The sequence below is a fragment of the Lampetra fluviatilis genome, unplaced genomic scaffold (assembly GCF_964198595.1).
Source record: "Lampetra fluviatilis unplaced genomic scaffold, kcLamFluv1.1 SCAFFOLD_633, whole genome shotgun sequence".
In the NCBI taxonomy this organism is placed as follows: Eukaryota; Metazoa; Chordata; class Hyperoartia; order Petromyzontiformes; family Petromyzontidae; genus Lampetra; species Lampetra fluviatilis.
The window spans coordinates 48,877-61,492 of NW_027620575.1; the positions used below are offsets into that span (position 1 = coordinate 48,877).

At 59.5% G+C, this 12,616-nt stretch overlaps 1 long non-coding RNA gene across 1 annotated transcript; it reads right to left on the bottom strand.

Annotated features, from left to right (window-relative positions):
• Positions 1 to 959: 959 nt before the first annotated feature.
• On the bottom strand, positions 960 to 12,403 carry LOC144954093 (uncharacterized). Its single transcript, XR_013641040.1, has 3 exons — positions 12,296 to 12,403; positions 9,470 to 9,514; positions 960 to 1,737 (listed from the first exon to the last, which is right to left on the bottom strand). It is a non-coding gene; the product is annotated as an uncharacterized LOC144954093 (long non-coding RNA).
• Positions 12,404 to 12,616: the final 213 nt, after the last annotated feature.

A 12,616-nucleotide genomic window follows, 5' to 3' on the forward strand; every position in this document is an offset into this window, starting at 1 on the left:
CACCACCACCATCACCACCATCAACACAACCACCACCACCACCACCATCACCACCATCAACACAACCACCACCACCACCACTACCACAACAACCACCACAACCACAACCACCACCACCACCACCACCACAACCACAACCACCACCACCATCACCACCACCACTACCACCACCACCATCACCACCACCACCACCACCACCATCACCACCACCACCACCACCATCACCACCACCACCACCACAACCACCACCACCACCATCACCACCATCAACACAACCACCACCACCACCACCATCACCACCATCAACACAACCACCACCACCACCACCACAACAACCACCACAACCACAACCACCACCACCACCACCACAACCACAACCACCACCACCATCACCACCACCACCACAACAACCATCACCACCACAACCACAACCACCACCACCCATCTCACGCAGCGAGGAGCGAACCCACTCTGGGTCTCCGATTGGCCAGGATTGGTCGATTTCGCGTCACATGACCACGTCAGCAGGGTCACATGACCACAGCAGGGTCACATGACCACGTCAGAACGGTCACATGACCACATCCGCAGGGTCACATGACCACGTCCGCAGGGTCACATGACCACGTCCGCAGGGTCACATGACCACGTCCGCAAGGTCACATGACCACGTCCGCAGGGTCACATGACCACGTCGGCACGGTCACATGACCACGTCCGCAAGGTCACATGACCACGTCCGCAGGGTCACATGACCACGTCCGCAAGGTCACATGACCACGTCCGCAGGGTCACATGACCACGTCGGCAAGGTCACATGACCACGTCCGCAAGGTCACATGACCACGTCCGCAGGGTCACATGACCACGTCCGCAGGGTCACATGACCACGTCCGCAGGGTCACATGACCACGTCCGCAGGGTCACATGACCACGTCCGCAGGGTCACATGACCACGTCCGCAGGGTCACATGACCACGTCCGCAGGGTCACATGACCACGTCCGCAGGGTCACATGACCACGTCCGCAGGGTCACATGACCACGTCCGTAGGGTCACATGACCACGTCCGCAGGGTCACATGACCACGTCCGCAGGGTCACATGACCACGTCCGCAGGGTCACATGACCACGTCGGCACGGTCACGTGACCACGTCCGCAGGGTCACATGACCACGTCCGCAGGGTCACATGACCACGTCGGCAAGGTCACATGACCACGTCCGCACGGTCACATGACCACGTCCGCAGGGTCACATGACCACGTCCGCAGGGTCACATGACCACGTCCGCAAGGTCACATGACCACGTCCGCAGGGTCACATGACCACGTCCGCAGGGTCACATGACCACGTCGGCAGGGTCACGTGACCACGTCCGCAGGGTCACGTGACCACGTCCGCAGGGTCACATGACCACGTCCGCAAGGTCACATGACCACGTCCGCAAGGTCACATGACCACGTCCGCAAGGTCACATGACCACGTCCGCAGGGTCACATGACCACGTCCGCAAGGTCACATGACCACGTCCGCAAGGTCACATGACCACGTCCGCAAGGTCACATGACCACGTCCGCAGGGTCACATGACCACGTCCGCAAGGTCACATGACCACGTCCGCAGGGTCACATGACCACGTCCGCAAGGTCACATGACCACGTCCGCAAGGTCACATGACCGTGCACTGGTCCGGGGCTTCTGGGAAGGCGGGTGGGCCTGGGAAGACGCTGGAAGTCTGGAGCGGGGAGACAGGGAGACACACAGAGAGACACGGTGAGACACGGTGAGACACAGAGAGACACGGTGAGACACAGAGAGAGACACGGTGAGACACGGTGAGACACAGAGAGACACGGTGAGACACAGAGAGAGACACGGTGAGACACGGTGAGACACAGAGAGAGACACGGTGAGACACGGTGAGACACAGAGAGAGACACGGTGAGACACGGTGAGACACAGAGAGAGACACGGTGAGACACGGTGAGACACAGAGAGAGACACGGTGAGACACGGTGAGACACAGAGAGAGACACGGTGAGACACGGTGAGACACAGAGAGAGACACGGTGAGACACGGTGAGACACAGAGAGACACGGTGAGACACGGTGAGACACAGAGAGAGACACGGTGAGACACGGTGAGACACAGAGAGAGACACGGTGAGACACGGTGAGACACAGAGAGAGACACGGTGAGACACGGTGAGACACAGAGAGAGACACGGTGAGACACGGTGAGACACAGAGAGAGACACGGTGAGACACGGTGAGACACAGAGAGAGACACGGTGAGACACGGTGAGACACAGAGAGACACGGTGAGAGACACAGAGACACACAGAGACACACAGAGAGACGGTGAGAGACAGAGTGAGACACGGTGAGACACGGTGAGACACAGAGAGAGACACGGTAAGAGACACAGAGACACACAGAGAGACGGTGAGAGACAGAGTGAGACACGGTGAGACACGGTGAGACACAGAGAGAGACACGGTGAGACACGGTGAGACACAGAGACACGGTGAGACACAGAGAGAGACACGGTGAGACACGGTGAGACACAGAGAGAGACACGGTGAGACACGGTGAGACAGGGAGACAGACACACACAGAGAGACACGGTGAGACACGGTGAGACACAGAGAGACACGGTGAGACACGGTGAGACACAGAGAGACACGGTGAGACACGGTGAGACACAGAGAGACACGGTGAGACACGGTGAGACACAGAGAGAGACACGGTGAGACACGGTGAGACACAGAGAGAGACACGGTGAGACACGGTGAGACACAGAGAGAGACACGGTGAGACACGGTGAGACACAGAGAGAGACACGGTGAGACACGGTGAGACACAGAGAGAGACACGGTGAGACACGGTGAGACACAGAGAGACACGGTGAGAGACACAGAGACACACAGAGACACACAGAGAGACGGTGAGAGACAGAGTGAGACACGGTGAGACACGGTGAGACACAGAGAGAGACACGGTAAGAGACACAGAGACACACAGAGACACACAGAGAGACGGTGAGAGACAGAGTGAGACACGGTGAGACACGGTGAGACACAGAGAGAGACACGGTGAGACACGGTGAGACACAGAGACACAGTGAGACACACAGAGAGACACGGTGAGACACGGTGAGACACACTGAGACACACAGAGAGACACGGTGAGACACGGTGAGACACAGAGAGAGACACGGTGAGACACGGTGAGACACAGAGAGAGACACGGTGAGACACGGTGAGACACACTGAGACACACAGAGAGACACGGTGAGACACACTGAGACACACAGAGAGACACGGTGAGACACGGTGAGACACAGAGAGAGACACGGTGAGACACGGTGAGACACAGAGAGAGACACGGTGAGACACGGTGAGACAGGGAGACAGACACACACAGAGAGACACGGTGAGACACGGTGAGAGACAGAGACACGGTGAGACACACTGAGACACAGAGAGACACGGTGAGACACGGTGAGACACAGAGAGAGACACGGTGAGACACGGTGAGACACAGAGAGAGACACGGTGAGACACGGTGAGACACAGAGAGAGACACGGTGAGAGACAGAGACACGGTGAGACACACTGAGACACAGAGAGACACGGTGAGACAGAGAGAGAGACACGGTGAGACACGGTGAGACACAGAGAGAGACACGGTGAGACACGGTGAGACAGGGAGACAGACACACACAGAGAGACACGGTGAGACACGGTGAGACACACAGAGACACAGAGAGAGACACGGTGAGACACGGTGAGACAGGGAAACAGACACACACAGAGAGACAAGGTGAGACACGGTGACACACACAGAGACACGGTGAGACACGGTGAGACACAGAGAGAGACACGGTGAGACACGGTGAGACACAGAGAGAGACACGGTGAGACACGGTGAGACACGGTGAGACACAGAGAGACACGGTGAGACACAGAGAGAGACACGGTGAGACACAGAGAGAGACACGGTGAGACACGGTGAGACACGGTGAGAGACAGAGACACGGTGAGACACACTGAGACACAGAGAGACACGGTGAGACACGGTGAGACACAGAGAGACACGGTGAGACACGGTGAGACACAGACAGAGACACGGTGAGACACGGTGAGACACAGACAGAGACACGGTGAGACACGGTGAGACACGGTGAGAGACACGGTGAGACACGGTGAGACACACAGAGACACAGAGAGAGACACGGTGAGACACGGTGAGACACAGAGAGAGACACGGTGAGACACGGTGAGACACGGTGAGACAGGGAGACAGACACACACAGAGAGACACGGTGAGACACGGTGAGAGACAGAGACACGGTGAGAGACACTGAGACACAGAGAGACACGGTGAGACACGGTGAGACACAGAGACAGACACGGTGAGACACGGTGAGACAGAGAGATACACGGTGAGACACGGTGAGACACGGTGAGACACGGTGAGACACAGAGAGAGACACGGTGAGACACGGTGAGACACACTGAGACACACAGAGAGACACGGTGAGACACGGTGAGACACAGAGAGAGACACGGTGAGACACGGTGAGACACGGTGAGACAGGGAGACAGACACACACAGAGAGACACGGTGAGACACGGTGAGAGACAGAGACACGGTGAGACACACTGAGACACAGAGAGACACGGTGAGACACACAGAGACACACAGAGACACACAGAGAGACACACAGAGACACGGTGAGACACACAGAGACACACAGAGACACACAGAGAGACACACAGAGACACGGTGAGACACACAGAGACACACAGAGACACACAGAGAGACACACAGAGACACGGTGAGACACGGTGAGACACGCAGACAGGGAGACACAGAGAGACACGGTGAGACACACAGAGAGACACGGTGAGACGCGGTGAGACACAGAGAGAGACACGGTGAGACACGGTGAGACACAGAGAGAGACACGGTGAGAGACGGTGAGACAGGGAGACAGACACACACAGAGAGACACGGTGAGACACGGTGAGACACAGAGACAGACATGGTGAGACACGGTGAGACACCGAGACAGACACGGTGAGACACGGTGAGACACGGTGAGAGACACGGTGAGACACACTGAGACACAGAGAGACACGGTGAGACACGGTGAGACACAGAGAGAGACAGAGACACGGTGAGACACGGTGAGACACAGAGAGAGACACGGTGAGAGACGGTGAGACAGGGAGACAGACACACACAGAGAGACACGGTGAGACACGGTGAGACACCGAGACAGACACGGTGAGACACGGTGAGACACGGTGAGAGACACGGTGAGACACACTAAGACACAGAGAGACACGGTGAGACACGGTGAGACACAGAGAGAGACAGAGACACGGTGAGACACGGTGAGACACGGTGAGACACGGTGAGACACGCAGACAGGGAGACACGGTGAGACACGGTGAGACACAGAGAGAGACAGAGACACGGTGAGACACGGTGAGACACGCAGACAGGGAGACACGGTGAGACACGGTGAGACACACAGAGACACGGTGAGACACGGTGAGACACAGAGAGAGACAGAGACACGGTGAGACACGGTGAGACACGCAGACAGGGAGACACGGTGAGACACGGTGAGACACACAGAGACACGGTGAGACACGGTGAGACACAGAGAGAGACAGAGACACGGTGAGACACGGTGAGACACGCAGACAGGGAGACACGGTGAGACACGGTGAGACACACAGAGACACGGTGAGACACGGTGAGACACGGTGAGACACACAGACAGGGAGACACGGTGAGACACACAGAGAGACAGAGACACGGTGAGACACGGTGAGACACGCAGACAGGGAGACACGGTGAGACACGGTGAGACACGGTGAGACACACAGACAGGGAGACACGGTGAGACACGGTGAGACACGGTGAGACACACAGACAGGGAGACACGGTGAGACACGGTGAGACACGGTGAGACACACAGACAGGGAGACACGGTGAGACACGGTGAGACACACAGAGAGACAGAGACACAGAGAGACACGGTGAGATACACAAAGAGACAGAGACACAGAGAGACACGGTGAGACACACAGAGAGACAGAGACACAGAGAGACACGGTGAGACACACAGAGAGACAGACACGGTGAGACACGGTGAGACACAGAGAGACACGGTGAGACACGGTGAGACACGGTGAGATACACAAAGAGACACGGTGAGACACGGTGAGACACGGTGAGACACACAGAGAGACAGAGACAGACACGGTGAGACACGGTGAGACACAGAGAGAGACACGGTGAGACACATTGAGAGACAGAGACACGGTGAGACACATCACACAGAGACACACAGAGACACACAGAGACACGGTGAGACACGGTGAGACACACAGAGAGACAGAGACACAGAGAGACACGGTGAGACACACAGAGAGACACGGTGAGACACGGTGAGACACAGAGAGAGACACGGTGAGACACGGTGAGACAGGGAGACAGACACACACAGAGAGACACGGTGAGACACGGTGAGAGACACAGACAGGGAGACACGGTGAGACACACTGAGACACAGAGAGACACGGTGAGACACGGTGAGACACACTGAGACACAGAGAAACACGGTGAGACACGGTGAGACACAGAGACAGACACGGTGAGACACGGTGAGACACAGAGAGAGACACGGTGAGACACACTGAGACACAGAGAGAGACACGGTGAGACACGGTGAGACACAGAGAGAGACACGGTGAGACACGGTGAGACACAGAGAGAGACACGGTGAGACACACTGAGACACAGAGAGAGACACGGTGAGACACGGTGAGACACAGAGAGAGACACGGTGAGACACGGTGAGACACGGTGAGACACGCAGACAGGGAGACACAGAGAGACACGGTGAGACACACAGAGAGACAGAGACACGGTGAGACACGGTGAGACACGGTGAGAGACACAGACAGGGAGACACGGTGAGACACGGTGAGACACGGTGAGACACGGTGAAACACGGTGAGACAGTGAGACACGGTGAGACACGGTGAGACACGGTGAGACACGGTGAAACACGGTGAGACACGGTGAGACAGAGAGACACAGAGACACAGAGAGACACGGTGAGACACGGTGAGACACGGTGAGACAGTGAGACACGGTGAGACACGGTGAGACACGGTGAGACACGGTGAAACACGGTGAGACACGGTGAGACAGAGAGACACAGAGACACAGAGAGACACGGTGAGACACGGTGAGAGACAGAGACACGGTGAGACACGGTGAGACAGAGACAGACACGGTGAGACACGGTGAGACACGGTGAGACACGGTGAGACACGGTGAGACAGAGAGACACAGAGACACAGAGAGAGACACGGTGAGACACACAGACAGGGAGACAGTGAGACACAGAGACACGGTGAGACACGGTGAGACACGGTGAGACACACAGACACAGAGAGACACGGTGAGACACGGTGAGACACGGTGAGACAGGGAGACACAGAGAGACACAGAGAGACACGGTGAGACACGGTGAGACACACAGAGACAGGGAGACAGACAAACACAGAGAGAGACACGGTGAGACACGGTGAGACACATTGAGAGACAGAGAGACACGGTGAAAGACAGAGACACTGAGACACACTGAGACACAGAGACACAGAGAGACACGGTGAGACACGGTGAGACACGGTGAGACACGGTGAGAGACAGAGAGACACGGTGAAAGACAGAGACACTGAGACACACTGAGACACAGAGACACGGAGAGACACGGTGAGACACGGTGAGACACGGTGAGACACGGTGAGAGACAGAGAGACACGGTGAGAGACAGAGACACTGAGACACACTGAGACACAGAGACACAGAGAGACACGGTGAGACACGGTGAGACACGGTGAGACACGGTGAGAGACAGAGAGACACGGTGAGAGACAGAGACACGGTGAGACACGGTGAGAGACAGAGAGACACGGTGAGAGACAGAGACACGGTGAGACACGGTGAGACACGGTGAGACACGGTGAGAGACAGAGAGACACGGTGAGAGACAGAGACACTGAGACACACTGAGACACAGAGACACAGAGAGACACGGTGAGACACGGTGAGACACGGTGAGACACGGTGAGAGACAGAGAGACACGGTGAGAGACAGAGACACGGTGAGACACAATGAGACACAGAGAGACACAGAGAGACACGGTGAGACACGGTGAGACACGGTGAGACATGGTGAGACACGGTGAGAGACAGAGAGACACGGTGAGAGACAGAGACACGGTGAGACACGGTGAGAGACAGAGAGACACGGTGAGAGACAGAGACACGGTGAGACACGGTGAGACACAGAGAGACACGGTGAGACACGGTGAGACACGGTGAGACACAGAGAGAGACGGTGAGACACGGTGAGACACGGTGAGACACGGTGAGAGACAGAGACACGGTGAGACACGGTGAGACACAGAGAGACACGGTGAGACACGGTGAGACACGGTGAGACACGGTGAGAGACAAAAACACGGTGAGACACGGTGAGACACAGAGAGACACGGTGAGACACGGTGAGACACAGAGAGAGACACGGTGAGACAGACAAACACAGAGACACGGTGAGACACGGTGAGACACAGAGAGAGACAGGGAGACAGACAAACACAGAGACAGGGAGAGACACGGTGAGACAGTGGGTGAGTGGGTGAGTGCGTGAGTGAGTGAGTGAGTGGGTGGGTGAGTGAGTGAGTGGGGTGAGTGAGTGAGTGGGGTGAGTGAGTGAGTGAGTGCGTGAGTGAGTGAGTGAGTGAGTGGGTGAGTGGGTGGGTGAGTGAGTGAGTGGGTGAGTGAGTGAGTGAGTGGGTGAGTGGGTGGGTGAGTGAGTGAGTGGGTGGGTGGGTGGGTGGGTGGGTGGGTGAGTGAGTGAGTGGGTGAGTGGGTGAGTGGGTGAGTGGGTGGGTGAGTGGGTGAGTGGGTGGGTCGGTGGGTGAGTGAGTGAGTGGGTGAGTGAGTTGGTGAGTGGGTGAGTGAGTGAGTGGGTGAGTGAGTGGGTGGGTGGGTGGGTGGGTGGGTGAGTGAGTGAGTGGGTGAGTGGGTGAGTGAGTGGGTGAGTGAGTGAGTGGGTGAGTGAGTTGGTGAGTGGGTGAGTGAGTGAGTGGGTGAGTGAGTGGGTGGGTGGGTGGGTGGGTGGGTGAGTGAGTGAGTGGGTGAGTGGGTGAGTGAGTGGGTGAGTGAGTGAGTGGGTGAGTGAGTTGGTGAGTGGGTGAGTGAGTGAGTGGGTGAGTGAGTGGGTGGGTGGGTGGGTGGGTGAGTGAGTGAGTGGGTGAGTGGGTGAGTGAGTGGGTGAGTGAGTGAGTGGGTGAGTGAGTGGGTGAGTGAGTTGGTGAGTGGGTGAGTGAGTGAGTGAGTGAGTGGGTGAGTGAGTTGGTGAGTCTCACCCCTTCACCACAGAGCTCCTTCGGTGGATGTCCAAGCTCTTGCATCTGAAATAAATAAAAATATTACTCAGTCAGTCAGTCAGTCACTCACTCAGTCAGTCACTCAGTCAGTCACTCACTCACTCAGTCACTCAGTCACTCAGTCACTCAGTCACTCAGCCAGTCAGTCACCCACTGACCCACCCACTGACCCACCCACCCACTCACTCACTCACCCACTCACCCACCCACTCACTCACTCACTCACCCACCCACTCACCCACTCACCCACTCACTCACCCACTCACTCACTCACTCACTCACCCACTCACTCACCCACCCACTCACCCACTCACCCACCCACTCACCCACTCACTCACCCACCCACCCACCCACCCACTCACCCACCCACTCACTCACTCACTCACCCACCCACTCACCCACCCACTCACCCACTCACCCACCCACCCACCCACTCACCCACCCACTCACTCACTCACCCACCCACTCACTCACCCACTCACCCACCCACTCACTCACTCACTCACCCACTCACCCACCACCCACTCACTCACACACCCACCCACTCACTCACCCACCACCCACTCACTCACCCACCACCCACTCACCCACACACCCCACCCACCCACCCACTCACCCACTCACTCACCCACCCCACCCACCCACCTCCACCCACCCACTCACCACACACACCCACCACCCACCCACCCACCCACCCACCACCACCCACTCACCCACCACTCACCCACCCACCCACCCACCCACCCCACTCACCCACTCACCCACCCACTCACCCACCCCACCACCACTCACCCACTCACCACCCACTCACACCACCCACCCACCACACCCACCCACCCACCCACACACCCACACCACCCACCCACCACCCACTCACCCACCCACCACCCACCCACCCACTCACCCACCCACTCACCCACCCCCACTCACCACCCACCCACCCACTCACCCACACCCACCACCACCCCCCACCCACCACCCACCCCCACCCACTCACACACCCACCCACCCACCACCCACTCACCCACCCACTCACCCACCACCCACCCACCCACCCACTCACCCACCACCCACCCACCCACCCACTCACCCACCCACCCACCCACCCCACTCACCCACCCACCCACCCACTCACCCACCACCCACCCACTCCACACCACCCACCCACCCACCCCCCACCCACCCACCCACCCACCCACCCACCCACCCACCCACCCACCCACCCCCCACCCCACCCACCCACCCACCCACCCACCCACCCACCCACCCCACCCACCCACCACCCACCCACCACCCACCCACCACCCACTCACCCACCCACTCACCCACCACCCACCCACTCACCCACTCACCCACCCACTCACCCACCCACCCACCCACCCACCACCCCACCACCCACCCACCCACCCACCCACCCACTCACCCACCCACCCACCCACCCACCCACCCACCCACCCACTCACCCACCCACCCCACCCACCCACCCACCCACCACCCACCCACTCACCCACCCACCCACCCACCCACCCACCCACCACCCCACCCACCCACCCACACCACCCACCCACCCCCCACCCACCCACCCACCCACCCCACCCACCCACCCACCCACCACTCACCCACCCACCCACCCACCCACCCACCCACCCCACCCACCCACCACCCACCCCCACCCACCCACCCACCCACCCACCACCCACTCACCCACCCACCCACCCACTCACCCCCACTCACCCACCCCACCCACCCACCCACACCACCCACTCACCCACCCACCCACCCACCACCCACCCACCCACCACCCACCCACTCACCCACCCACCCACCCACCCACCCACTCACCCACCACCCACCCACCCCACCCACCCACCACCCACCCACCACCCACCCACCCACCACCCACTCACCCACCCACTCACCCACCCACCCACCCACCCACTCACCCACCCACCCACCCACCCACCACTCACCCACCACCCACCCACTCACCCACCCACCCACCCACCCACCCACCCACCCACCCCCACCCCCACTCACCCACCCACCCACCCACCCACTCACCCACCACCCACCCACCCACTCACCCACCTCACCCACCTCACCCACTCACCACTCACCCACCCACCCACCCACCCACTCACTCCACTCACCCACCCACTCACCCACCCACCCACCCCACTCACCCACCCACCCACCCACTCACCCACCCACTCACCCACTCACCCACTCACCCACCCACCCACCCACCCACCCACTCATCCACTCACCCACCCACCCACCCACTCACCCACCCACCCACTCACCCACCCACTCACCCACTCACCCACCCACCCACTCACCACTCACCCACCCACCCACCCACTCACCCACCCACCCACTCACCCACCCACTCACCCACTCACCCACCCACCCACTCATCCACTCACCCACCCACTCACCCACCCACCCACCCACCCACTCACCCACCCACCCACCCACCCACCCACTCACCCACCCACCCACCCACTCACCCACCCACCCACCCACTCACCCACCCACCCACCCACCCACTCACCCACCCACCCACCCACCCACCCACCCACCCACTCACCCACACCACCCACTCACCCACCCACCCACCCACTCACCCACCCACCCACCCACCCACTCCACCCACTCACCCACCCACCCACCCACTCACCCACCCACCCACTCACCACCCACCCACCCACTCACCCTCACCCACCCACCCACCCACCCACCCACTCACCCACTCACCCACCCACCCACCCACCCACCCACTCACCCACCCACCCACCCACTCACCATTTGCATCAACTCCATGATCCTATTGAACTTCTCATCCCCGGCCCCTCCCCCCCAGGGGGCGAGTGGGGGGAGGGGGCCCCCCCCCTCCTGCCCCCCCCCTTCCCCCTGCCCCCCCTCCGTCTCAAACTCGCGACACAGAAGAGACATCACGCGGATCTGTCCCTGGTAGCGAGTGACGTCCTGGGTGGACAGGCGAGGCGAGTTCGTCTCCAGCCACACGGGGAACTGGAGACACGCAGAGAGACACACACAGAGAGACACGGTGAGACACGGTGAGACACACACAGACAGAGACACACACAGAGACACAGAAGTGAC